This window comes from Microtus oregoni, unplaced genomic scaffold (genome assembly GCF_018167655.1).
Source record: "Microtus oregoni isolate MIOR12 unplaced genomic scaffold, Mior012 000032F_ref0000030, whole genome shotgun sequence".
NCBI lineage: Eukaryota > Metazoa > Chordata > Mammalia > Rodentia > Cricetidae > Microtus > Microtus oregoni.
In genome coordinates this window covers 2,199,627-2,212,925 of record NW_024543091.1, presented here as the reverse complement: position 1 = coordinate 2,212,925, position 13,299 = coordinate 2,199,627, and positions in this window count along the sequence as shown.

The following is a 13,299-nucleotide window of genomic DNA, read 5'->3' as shown; positions in this document are numbered from 1 at the left end:
TGTGAAATGGGCACCTGCAATTTGAAGCCAGACCCCCCAAATGCCCTTGGTCTGCCTTTTACAAATTTTTTGTAAATTAGGGCTGACACCGTACATCCCGAAAGCCTGATTTCTCTGTACACTAAGGCTTGGCCTCAGTATGTTCTTGACAATGGGACACAGTGGCCACCAGAGGCAACTTTTGAATTTTCCATCCTCTGTGACCTTGAAATTTTTGCCAGCATGGGGCCAAGTGTACAGAATTCCCATATGTCTATGATTTCTGGGTACTGGGCTCCCCCCCCCTGCTCCTTTCCTTAGTAGTCAGTGTCTTGTTGCCTAGGGTCATGATGCCTCCAGATTCCCACCTATCTGGGAAATGGGACCCTGAAAATTCCACCCTGACCATGCTGCAGGAGACACTGGCCCCTCCCTCACTCTTCCTCCCTCCCCACAGTCCTCCCTACCCAACCGCCTCCTTCAAAGCCACTTGTTCCATTCTGTGGTCAACATTCCTCTCATTCCTCCCCCATCCACCCTTTCACCCTCTCAGGGACAAAAGTCAAGTGCCAACATCCTCTTCCGTACCGACCTTTTTCTCCTCCCTTCCTACAGCCCCTCCCTACCCTCCCATGCCACGACCCACCTCCTGGCCCCCTTCTACACATTGACCTAGTTCCCTTGAAACCTCCCAGGTCTTTTCTCATACCCCATCTTGCCAACCCCTTGCCCTCCTCTGTCCTCTCCTAGAGGTAGCTGGAGCGGATGGAATTGATGGAAGATCATACTCCCTTCCCTTTCAGGACCGCTCACAAGTAGAAATGTGGTTGGGTTCCTTCTCTACTAAGCCTAATGTTTATATCAGGAAGTTTTGTTATCTGTCCCAGGCCTGTGATCTGAATTGGCATGACCTCTGTGCCATCTGGGTCTCCACTCTCACACCCTAGGAGCAAAATAGAGTTCTGGTAACAGCAAGACAGTATGCAGACCAGACTATAGCTCAGTTTACTCGACTTGATCTAGCCTACCCAGTGGGAGCCACAGTCCTGGCCACTCATTTCTCAGTCAGCACTAAATATTAGAAAGACATTTTAAAAACTGAGGAAGGTCCCCAAAGTCCCATACAGCAGTTGGGGAAAATGGCTTTTAAAGTTTTCAATGCCCAAGAAGAGGCAATCCTCCCAACAGGCCCAGCAGCAACAGAAGGCTACCCTCTACACCCAAGCCATAGAGCCACCCACAGGCCCCCATAACAAAGACAAGGGAAGCTGACCACAAAGCTCATTGCACCAGAGCTCAGATCAAGTCAACTCCACCAAGAACCTGTGTCAAATGCAGCCTGAAGCCACTGACCTAGCAAGGGTATGCCCTATCACTGCCTAGACACTGAAAATCAGAATGTCCCCATGAGGGCTCATCCTTTATGCCACACCACCAAGGTCCAGCCTCACCAACATTGGCACCTGAAACCCTTCCAGCCTTTGAACTACTCAGCCTGGTGGAGGATGAAGCCTAGACTTGGGGACTCCTCTTGCACTCTCTGAGCCTTGGGTAACAATGCAGGCAGCAGGTAAGTCAATTACTTTTCTATTGGACTTGGGAGCTACCAAGTCTGTTTTGACATTACACTCAGGGCCTACAGTACCCTCTCCAATTTCTGTCACGGTGGTGAATGGTGATATTGCCATGTGTGAGAACAGACCACAAGATATACAATGAAACCCACCTTAAGAGTTTTATTAATAAAGAGAAGGGAGAGGAGGAGAAAAAAGGGGAGGTGCACAGGCCTGTCTGAAAGCAACACGGTGAGAGTGAAGTGGGCATATCCACTTTTTAAAGGTTGTTTAGCGCATGCGCATAGGGACTTACATAATCACATCAAGCATAGATTAAGTGATTACGCTGCACATAGGCTACATAGGGCGTGAGGCCCTAGGCTGACTAGGCAGTTTGCCTGAATGCTGATGGCACATACGAGACCATGGGAACCAGAAATGCTAATGCCTAGGGTGACTAAGCATTCTGCCTGAATGCTGGTGACCATGGGACCCCAGATGTGATAGAAATAACAACTCACCCTTTTGTTTATTAACAAATAGGGAGGAATTAAGGGTTGCAGGTGAGCAGGAATGGGGGCATTGGGGCTCTCAAAACTGTTCAAGCTGACTTGGTGGGCATGAGTCATCTCTGGGAGGCTTCTCCTGAGATGGTTGGGTCTTCCCCCTTGTTTGAGCTCTGTAGAATCATCTGACTGACAGCTTGGACCTGAGAAGATGTTGGCGAGACAGAAGATGAAGTGAAAAAACTTTTCCTTAGATCCTGGTAATTGAGGTAGGAGGGTCCCAAGATGAAGGGGGAGGGGCAGTCCCCAAGAGTCCCAAGGTGAGGGAAGGGGGTTCTGAGATCAAGGAAAAGTTGAATGATAACTTACCTTGAGTGAATCTGACCTGCTCAGGTGGGTCCAATTCGACTCCCTGGAGAGTATAAGAATTTTTAAGTTTATAAACGAGATAAGTTTTTAGACACCTTAAGAAGCGACCAAGGGGAATTTAAAGTCCTGAGCTTGTGGCTATGATGATATAGAGGTGGAATGTAGAGTTTAGTACTCTGCTAGAGTTGGATTAATAGCTTATCAGAATTTTATTGGGTAGTGTTAAAGTTATGGACAGTCAAGATGTGGCAGAGGGGAATTGCCAATTACACTTTCTAATCTCCACCTGAAACAAACTGTAAGGTACCTGTTTCTTTCCCATCATCATGGGACACAGGTGACTGATTGCTGAAGGCAGTCAATAATAAACTTGTTATAATCGGTTTTGTGAGTCTCTCTTTTTGGGTCTGGGGTATGAATGTCTCTGGAGTGTTACTGCAACTTACTACCTGGGCATCTCTGATAGTATTTGCACCTCCAGCTCTGTGGCTAATGGTAGTCCCTGAAACAACACCTGAGTAGTTAGTTAGAAATTTGAATATGTCATTAGAGACACAGAGAAATTGATAATGAAGCAAGGTGTGTTTGGTAGAGGCAGGAGGGGGGATCAGGAAGAAGAACATATAGGGTTTCTGATGCAGTAGAGTTCAGTGCAGTTGTGGGTGATGTTAGGGTAAAACGCTGCATGCCAGAGTGGTGGCAGTGAGCAGAGGGCCATTAGACTATGCCAAAGGTCCCCAAGGGGCAGCAGGCAGCAGACAGCAGGTCCTGAGACCATGGCAGGCCATGAAGGCAGCTGGGTCACAGGCAGGAAGCCTGTGGTGGGTAAGAGACCGAGATGAATAGGTACACCATGAAGAGTGAAGTTGGATATTTATTTAGTGGGTTATAGAAGGGAAAGGGAGAAGGGGGAAGAGGAGAGAGAGAGAGGCAAAGAGAGAGAGAAACAGAGAGGCAGAAAGGGGAGAAGTGGAGAGAGGAAAGAGACAGAAGCTGCCTCTGAGAGAGAGAGAGAGAGAGAGAGAGAGAGAGAGAGGGGGGGGGGGGAAGGAAAGAAGGAAAGAAGGAAGGAAGGAAGGAAGGAAGGAAAGAAGGAAAGAAGGAAGGAAGGAAGGGACTCAGGCCGGAAGCTGGGCAGATGGGGAGGGAGAGGGTGTGGCTTGTCTCTTAAGGGGACAAGACAGACCATTACACTCCCATCTATTTTTTATAATAAAAAAGGCAGGAGGTTAGGCATCACAGGTTAAAGGAATTGGGGTGGCAGATTTCAAGACTGCTTCCTGCTTATTTGTGAGCATTGTCTTGGGGGGGGAATATGAGAAGACTGGGTGCTGATCATATCCTGGGGTAGCTGGTCTCTTTGTTCCTGTCCTGTGTTTGTGGTATGGAAATATCTGGTGTCTCTTATACATGTTTAAGGTACTGGAAGAACAGGCAACAAAGTTAAGTTTAGGGGAAAAAATTAGGACAAGGGAATTGACAGGGGTGTATCTGAACTGTTTAAGGTGGATTCTTCAATTTAGCTCCCTGGAACTCACAAGAATTTTTTGGATTTGTGAAAACAGAAGTTTTAGACAGCAGCAGAATTTTGTGACAGATGTTTTTTGTATAATTAAAAGTATTTTTAAGACTATGAAAGACGGTATGAGAGAGAAATTTCATAGTATGTGTTTGTCCTCACTTCTTTATAACTTGTAGGTATACACCTTAATAACTTGTATTTGTATTTTGTTGAAATTTGTTTGGTGAGGTTGTCCTTTTAAATGACAGAACCTATCAGCTGTCAAACTGCATCAGAGATCTTTGAGAAGGATAAAATTTTACTTGAGTTATTGATTAAAAAACAACAGAGAACTTACTTGGTTGGCACCTAGAGCTACTCCTCAGGGTCCTCCATGGTTGCTGAATGTTGTATTTGCCTTTTGCTGTTTCGTGCAGGGCCTGCCAGGCTCCAGAAAAATCCTGTGGGCTAAGAAATCTATAGGAAGACAAGTCTACCTTGACCTGAGCAGCTATGCTGTCGATTCCAGTGATTCTGCCCATGTCTGGAGATCTTCAGTTTAGATGAAAGGCAGTTTTTCCCAGTGGTCAGTGCTTGGCAGTTGAAGCGAATTACAGATGGATGTTGTTCTGTGCCCATTTGTCTTCTATCTTTTTTGGAGGAAGTAGAGTGCTGCTGCTAGGAGCCAACCTGTCTCTTTTTGTTATGAAAAGTCTTTTAATAATTGAATATTTAAATGCCATATTCCCTAGATCTCTGAGCAGTTGAAAACTGTTTATCAGGTATAACTACAGTATAGAATCTGCCTGGAGAGCTGAGTCCAAGCTTGACTGTACTGGCTCTCAACTTAACAAGTAAAATTTACACTTGTAAAAAGACAGAAAGTAGAAAAAACTGCTTGCAATAGAAGATTAACAGCAGAACCTAACAATAGCAGAGAACAGCTTAATATATTTTAAATCAAGGTTGGATTATATATATATATAGTATTTTTTGTAAGAGACTTAAAAGAACATACCCATGTAAAACATGAGACTTACTGTTTTGTAATCTGAAATGAGATACAATGAACAGACAATTATCACATTTAACAGTAAACATAGGTGTGTTTAAGTTACATGTGTGCACACACACAGAGTAAACAGGAATTGGGCAAAGTGGATGCTCTTGGTGGGCCCTACCAGAGGCATGCCACTGCATAAAACACACATGTAACAGAGTCAGCAAGAGGAATTTAGAGACAAAAACATAAGTAAACCGGGACCAGGCAGGGAATACCTCAGTAAAGATGGTGGAACTTGGTCACCTGACTTCAATCAAAGTGGCAGTGGTCACATGTTGCATGGAAGAGAGATCTAGAGGCGCGATCCACCCTGTTGCTGAGCCTCCATGTCATAAGCTGTGGCAGGGAGCAAAAGGCTGGAATTGAAAACAGTTGCCTCGTGGACTGGCCAATCTCATTGACAACAGTAGCGGTGGCAGGTACAGATTGAGGAAAAGTGGAGCCAGTAGAGCTGGCAGGACAGCAGGAGAGTGAGGGTTTATACCATAGCTGAAAATGTGAAAACCCATGAGAACAGCAACACCACAAAGCTTATAGGGGGACGTCTCTCAGCATCCTTTATCTATAGGCCAGGTGGTAAAGCCTGACTGGCTCCCGTCTGGGTGATTTGGAAGCTAGAGAGGCTAGAGGCCACTCCAAGTGGTCTCTCATGGTGGAAAACACTGATGATTAATTCATCAAGAACAAGAAAAATAAAGAAAAAAAAGGAGAAAAAAATCCAAGGGTCTCTGGGCCTCCAGTCAAATGCACCACACAGCATGTGCAGTATTAGTGTGGGAGGACTGACCCCAGGTCATGCTTTTAGCTATGGAAATCAGTGAAGGGCTTAACCATAGTAATGAAGGCTGTGGTTGGGGGCTGGAAAGGGAAAACTCACCACCGAAGTTGCAGGTGTGCATAGAGGTCAGTGTTCAGGCAGATGGAACACATGTTTGTTGTGGAAAAATACCTGGTTCTGGATCTCAACCCTGGGAGAGGGATGGGAGGGCCTACTGGATCCGACAACACCAATGTAGTGGTTTAAGTAAAATGCTGTGAATTCCCTGAGGGGTGTAGAGGCAGAAATGCTGCAGGTACCTAAGCAGTGGTGGGCAGTGGGTCCCAAGACCATGGCAGGCCATGCAGGCAGCTGGGTCCCAGGCAGGAAGCTATGTGGCAGATGAGAGACCAAGACGGATAGGTACACCATGCAGAGTGGTGTTGGATATTTATTTAGTGGGTTATGGAAAAAAAGGGGAGAAAGAGGAAGAGGAGAGAGAGAGAGAGAGAGAGAGAGAGAGAGAGAAACGGGGAGGAAAGAGGAGAAGTGGGGAGAGAAGAAGAAAAGAGATAAAGAAGCTACCTCTTCAAGAGAGAGATGGAAAGAAGGGACTCAGGCTAGAAATTGAAGATCAGCTTGCCTCAGTGGACAGGGGAGGGAGTGGGCATGGATTGTCTCTTAAAGTGACAGGACAGACCATTACAATGGGTAACATGCTGAGTCTAAAATCTATTCTCCAAAGATCACATTATTCCACTGTGTGACCTTGAAAACAGAGTGAAATGAAGGTTGATGGATGACTGCTAGTGGCGAGGGAGAAGACAGGTATGATTATAAAGGAGAGGTGTGGAGGAGATCGTTATGGCAATGGAGCAGTGTGGTATCCTGATTGTGTTAGGGCTTTATCTACCTATGCAGTTATACAGAACTGTATACACACACACACACACACACACACACACACACACACACACCAATACAAATTTCCTTCTTTTAAATCTGTTCCGTTTATGTAAGAAGTAACCACTGAATGACACTAGTGGATGGGTTGGAAGGGCCTTTCTGAGCTAATTTTGCAACTTCCTGAGAATCTTTGCTCTTTTCAAAGTACAAAGTAAAGAAGTGCATGCAATTTTTAAAGGTCTCTGGATTTAACTGAACCTGAATCCCGTGTTGAAAGTGTGAGGGTAAAATCTTCCCTCCCCCTCTCTAGAAGCAGGAGTGGAGAGTTTTACTTGAACCCCTGTAGCCTAATCATTACAGTTCCTCTACCCTCTGTGAGGCTTTCTTGGAGATTTGATAAGCTTCCTACATCTTAATTAGTTACTTTTCTGATTATAACGGACAATGTGGGTTCTTGTTTGCTGATTTGAATGCTGATTAATTTTTATTCTGATAGTTTCAATTAGCTGTCATTATCTGCTAAGAGATTTAGGACAGTGATAAGTAAAGTTAATTTATCTTCATACACTGAAGCCACTGATGAAGTTGATACAAGCCAGGAATTAATTAATGGATAGTTAATATGCCTCAGGAATATCATTTCTGTGAGTCTGATGACAGCAGCTTTGTTAACCCTAGCAGCAAAATGGACAGGAGCCCACATTGCTTTGTGGATATTGGTGGCCCTCATTCTGTTGTCAGCCTCTTGTGTTATTCTGAAATCCTCAGGAAACTGCAATGTTTATGTGTACATTTGTACCGAGGTTATTAATTTTTCTTCCTTTTTTTCCCACTAATGTAGTGATATACAACATTGTCCTAACCTCATTTTGGAGAAGTCAAAGCAGAAACAAAGCATCTAGTCAAGCCACACCCACAGTCAACAGCAGAGTGAGAATGAATACATACTTGCTTACTTCCTGTCAGGGTCCAGCCTCAATGTGTTTGTACATTCCAGGGTAGGGGCAAGCAGATTAGAAATGTTAAGTAGGAGGAATAGATATGAAAAAAACACAAAGACATAGGATAAAATCAGTGTATTCTGAATACTGAATATACCCACATTTATTTTCCATATGCTTATATACCCCAATCAAAAAGTGGGGTAAGAAGGCAAAAGACTGCTTTAACGTGACACACAGGACAAACAGAACAATCACCTGATTTAATGCTTGAGACATCAAGCCACTATTTCCTGAGATAAGCATTCTGATGTTTTAGGCCAGGATATGCAGTGAATATACCTTAGACCAAGTATCCTGTAGGCAGCCACTCCCTGGGTCAAACCTCCTGTTTTAAAATGAAGGAGCAGGAATAGACTTGAATTCTCTGACCTTTGGTCAAGGTAGAGCAGATCTACCTCTATGGGCCATCTTAACACTCAAAACACTAAGTAACCACAGCCAAGGTCAGGATATCTTGTTTGTAGCCACACCTTAAGTCAGACCTATTGTCTGTTGTCTATAACTTTTAAAGAGCAAGAGTAGCCTCAATCTCTCTGACCTTTTAGTTAAGGTGTAGGGGACCCACATCTGTGGGCCTCCACACTTCACCTCAGTTGGTTTTTCTCCTCTCATATTCAAGATACCCTGTCTAGTGAATAGTGCCACCCACTATAGGCTGAGTCTCTTCCTTTGTTAATTAACAATCATGATGGTTCCTCCACAGACTTGCACACAGATAATTCTTCACTAGAAATCTCTTTCCAAGTGTTTTTAGAGGGTATCAAGTTGAAAATTAAAACTGTCCAGCATAGAATCTGTGTTGGTGTTGGGACTTTACACCTCATGCTCTTAGATTACAATTAAATTATGAAAAAATTGATAAACTTTATAACAAATAGAAATACAGACACACATAACTTGAATAGAACTTAACAATGACCCATATAGAGGTGGTTGGCTTTATTTTCCCTTCCTCTCGGCTCTAGTTTATTATTTGTTAGTAAAACAAGTCTAGATATGCACTTCTTAAAGTCATACATAATTGCTTTGAAGGAGATGTCACAAAATGGAGTTGGGAGAAGGGATGTCAGGGGTGGGCACTGCTTTGCTTTTGTTTCTTCTCTTCTCTTTTCAAAGTCTCTGCCATGGGATGTTTAAATTTTTTTTAAAGATAAAAGAAAAGCTGAGGTAGCTCCATGACTACTAAAGGTCACCATTTTTTTTCTAGGTGTCTCTTTAGTATTTTCCACTTATGAGCTGCTTGAAACCCTGTTTCCTATTTATGACTCTGTTTTTCTACAATTATGGGATTATAAATAAATATAACCAAAACATAAATGTGTAGATTCTGTGTGTTTTGATTGTATTCATTTACATTCTCTCTGTTTAGTATTTTTCCTTAGTTTATTAATTTGATCAAATGTTTTAATAATAAAAATAAAGAAACAATCCTCACACTGAATCCTTGTCTTTTGACTGTTGTCTCATTTACTCATGGCTAAACGTTAGTTGTCTTTACACAATATATACCATGACAAAACAAGTTCAAAAAAGGTCACTACACACCCACAAAAATGAACCCAGTCCCTCTTCAGCTAATAGATTTAGTGTTATGATCTGTCCTGCCCCTTTAAGAAACAAGCCATGCCCACTCCCTCCCCCATATCCACCGAGGAAAGTTGATCTTCAGCTTCCAGCCTGAGTCTCTTCCTTTTCTGTCTCCCTCCTGAAGAGGCAGCTTCCATCTCTCCCTTCTCTCTCTCTCTCTCTTTCTCTCTCCCACTTGACTCTTCCCCCTTCTTCCCTTCCCCTCCATAACCCACTAAATAAATATCCAACCTCACTCTGCATGGCATGCCTATCCATCTGTCTCTCACCCACATGGCTCCCTGCCTAGGACCAGCCACCTTCAGAGACCTGCAGCATGATATCATGTGCCATCCCTGCCTGGAACTGGCTGCTCTTGGGAAGCCCTGCCCGCTGCCTGCCCCCACTATGGGATCTGCAGCATGGTCTCATGGCCCCTGCCTGCTGCAGCCACTAAGGATCCTGCAGCATTTTACTTAATCCATTACATTGGTGCCGTAACTTGGATTCGAACCAAGGTTGCTGCGGGATATATTGAAATTTCCAAACATAGAATTGCCCCATTGTCTAAGTCCATATCTTTAAACTATGCCCCAAATTACTCAAAACAAATACTACCACCTTGAAACTTCTTGGTTCTTCAAGATGAGAAGCTTCCATGTTGCAATGAGCAATGAAGGCAGTTTGTTTAATTAAAGATATTTTCTTGGTTGGTTCTTGCCAGAAGTGTTACTTTTGTCTTTACTATATCAAGGTACTTTCTAAAATCCATACCTGTGCCTTTCACATTAATTTTTATTAATTACTTAAATATTCAGAAAATGGTTTTCCTTGTATCCAGACTTCTTTTTTCCAAGGCACATCCTAGAGTCCCTTCTAGAACTGTATTTCTGAGATTTGGATCTGGTAGTATCATCTTATGCCCTAATTGCTTCAAAATACGTTCTTGCCAGTGATAGCTTCTGGTTTGTTCTCCAACTGTCTATCAGGCATCATCTCCCCAACTCCAGTGTCAATGACCAGTTTGATCAGTTTGCTTGTGACTCTCCTAAACCATTTGTCTGATCTTTGATTCATCTTTTTGCCTTTTCTGAGTCTGGAAATCTCTGTCTAGATAACCTTTATTTGTTCTTCAAGACTTTGGTTAGTCTCTTGCTCAAATTTTTCTTCTTCCAAGAAGCCACTTTGAAATTCTTTGGTAGTCAGTGTTTTGTGCTGTGGATTGCCTAAATCACCCTGCAGTATGTTTACTTATGTGTTTTTCCTGTGAGATTCCTGAAGTTCAGAATCTTATTTTACTCATCCTGATACCCTCCATCAGTGGACTTTATTTACCCAGTGTTCCTCAGCAGTGTTTGGAAATGCAAACTGTGAAGTGAATTGTTTTGCAATTTCTGGAGGTGAAAGCAAGGCAAAGAGGGCAGGTTGTTCAGGAATTGAAGGCTTTTTTGAGGAGGAGCCCATGGATAATCCATGTCTGTGCCCTGGTAGTGGGGCACAGGGTCCTCTTTCACGTTTTTGTCTCCTTGGTAAAAGAATTAAAGCAAAGGCACAAAAGGAAACTCAAGGACAGTTTACTGGAATTGAAAAAAAACACAGCAAGGCATACAAGCTGGTGGTATTGGCAAGTTCCAGGTAGAAGGAGATGGAAAACTGACAAAGATAGTGCAAGATAAAAGATATACCTTGGTAGATCAGATGGGCATACCCAGAAAAAAAGGAACCAGTGCCCAGGGACATTGTTTCTTTTATTCCTTATTGAAGGAGCACAGTTGGTCTCCTCTTCTGGTACTTGAGTCTTAGGTGAAAAGGCAACAGCCCATTCTCCTGGATGAATCATGGTAAAAATGATTTATCATAGTATTATTTAGTCTGGCTGTTAGCTAGAAGTTGCTTCCTATAATTCAAGGATAATAACAAACTAGTTTTGTTTATTGTTGCCAGCTTCTCTTCTAGTCATGTTATCTTTGGGTCAGCTTAAGGCCTTAATGACTTTTAATGCAGCTGTTATACTTGGCTTTCAGTTTTTATCACTCACTAAACAGCCAGGCCTGCTCAACTTCTCATCAATAAAAGCCACAGCTTAAAAATGAGTTGCCAACACTTTGGAGATTTTCCTGTATGTTACTTGAACCCTGTCTGCTTTGTAAACTTTTTAATTTCTTATCTGTAGGGTATTGCTAACCAGCAACCTGTCTTTTGTCTCAGAAAAGCTGACACTTTGAACTTCATGTCTCTCAAGGTGGCGCCAGGAAAGGAGATAGCTAAAGATAGCACCTTGACTCACTTTCTTCCTGATTCATACTCACATACCATCTTGAAATATCACAGACCACCTATTACCAAGGATTCTCTTTTGAAAAATACTAGTGTTACATCCATTGAGAAACCAATAGATTCTCAATAGGTGCTTGTTTAAAAAAATAAATAAAAATCTAAAATTATTGAGCATAATAAAGAAAAAAACATTAAATTTTGCAAATAAATAAATGGGAGAAATCAGCCCAAACACTATACTTGTAGATCAAAGTGTAACTTAAAAGGGGGAGCATTGAAGAGAAATCATTATTTTGAAAGGACAAAAATGTATTGGTTCTGTTCTATCCTCCAGAGGCTGTGAGCAATGAAACTTAGTTGTAAAAACTAAGTGGAAGCACAAATGATGCCATCTGGGGTGGGGACTGAAAATATCAGCTACCTGATGGGAGAAGAACTTCTTTGAGGCGTCTCAGACCATGTGGCCTATGACATTTCCCTCACCTTTTGTCAAGACACCTTTTATTCCAGTTCTGGCTTGAACTTCATGTTCAACCATTTAACCTAAGGCCCATTACTTGCAGTTTATTGTTGCTGCAAATTAAAATCTGCAGGGAGCAGCTATGCACTGTGGTTTTATTGGCTAATGTAAGTACAGAGTGACTCACATCTTCCCTTCAGGGAAATCTTAGGTAGGAAAAACTTTTCCAGTGCTCAACTTTTCCTGGAAAAACTTTGTCATTAAAGATATAGGCATTGAATCAAAGCTAATTGACTCAAACTGTGAATAATTTAATCTGGAATTCTAGATCCATTTAGTGCACAAATAATTGACATCAAGCATCTTTTATGCAGGGATGCCCACCATTTCTGAGTTCCAATGCACTTATTTCTAGTTTTGACAGAAATATTTTAAACTCCCCCTGTCTATTCACATTGCTAATGATATCATGAAAGCTTCAGTGTAGGGGTTGGGAGATGGTTCAGTGTTAAGAGCACTTGCTTCAGAAGCCTAAGGATCTGAATTCAATGCCTAGCACCTATGCAGAAAACTGGACATGTGCACATGCCTGGCCAGTAACGCAGTGCTGTTGGCAGTCTAGACAGGAAGGTTTTCTGGTCAAGCCAAACGAGCAAGCTTTGGGTACAGTTTGTCTCAAGGGAAAAATGTATAAAGTGATAGAGCAGGACACTCAACATCTTCTTCACAACACTCAGTAGTTAGCATTTTCCTTTGGCCTCAGAGAACACACAGATGTATGCATGCATGTGCACGTGTGTGCATGTACACACACACATACACGCACACACACAGAGAGGGGGCAGGGAGAGAGAGGGAGAGGGAGCAGAACAGGGAGAGGGAGAAATTTCAGTATAATATCAAGCCACACATGATCTAAGCTGTGTTTCAAAATATAAGAGGCTTAAAAATTTTAAATGCAGGGGCTAGTAGTTAATAGCACTGGTCGTCTAAAGGTTCAGTAGTTAAAAGTGCTTGTAGTTCTTCCAGAAGGCCTGCCAATATCCACATTAGGCAGCTTATAACCTTCTGAAACTCCAGCTCCAAAGGATCTGATGCCCTCTTTTAACCTCTGTGGGTACCTGCACACATGTGGAATACACACATATAGACACATATACATAAATTTTTGAATCATGAATTTACTTTTTGTAGTTTTATGTTTTTATTTTTATGTAATTAGTTAATATATAATTACATAATTTCTTCTCTTTTCTACCTCTCAAGTCCCCTCCATCTTCCATGTTCTCCATCTCTCTCAAATTGTTAGTGTAATCAGAGGCTGCTCATTTGTTTCCTGGCCGCACAGACCTGAA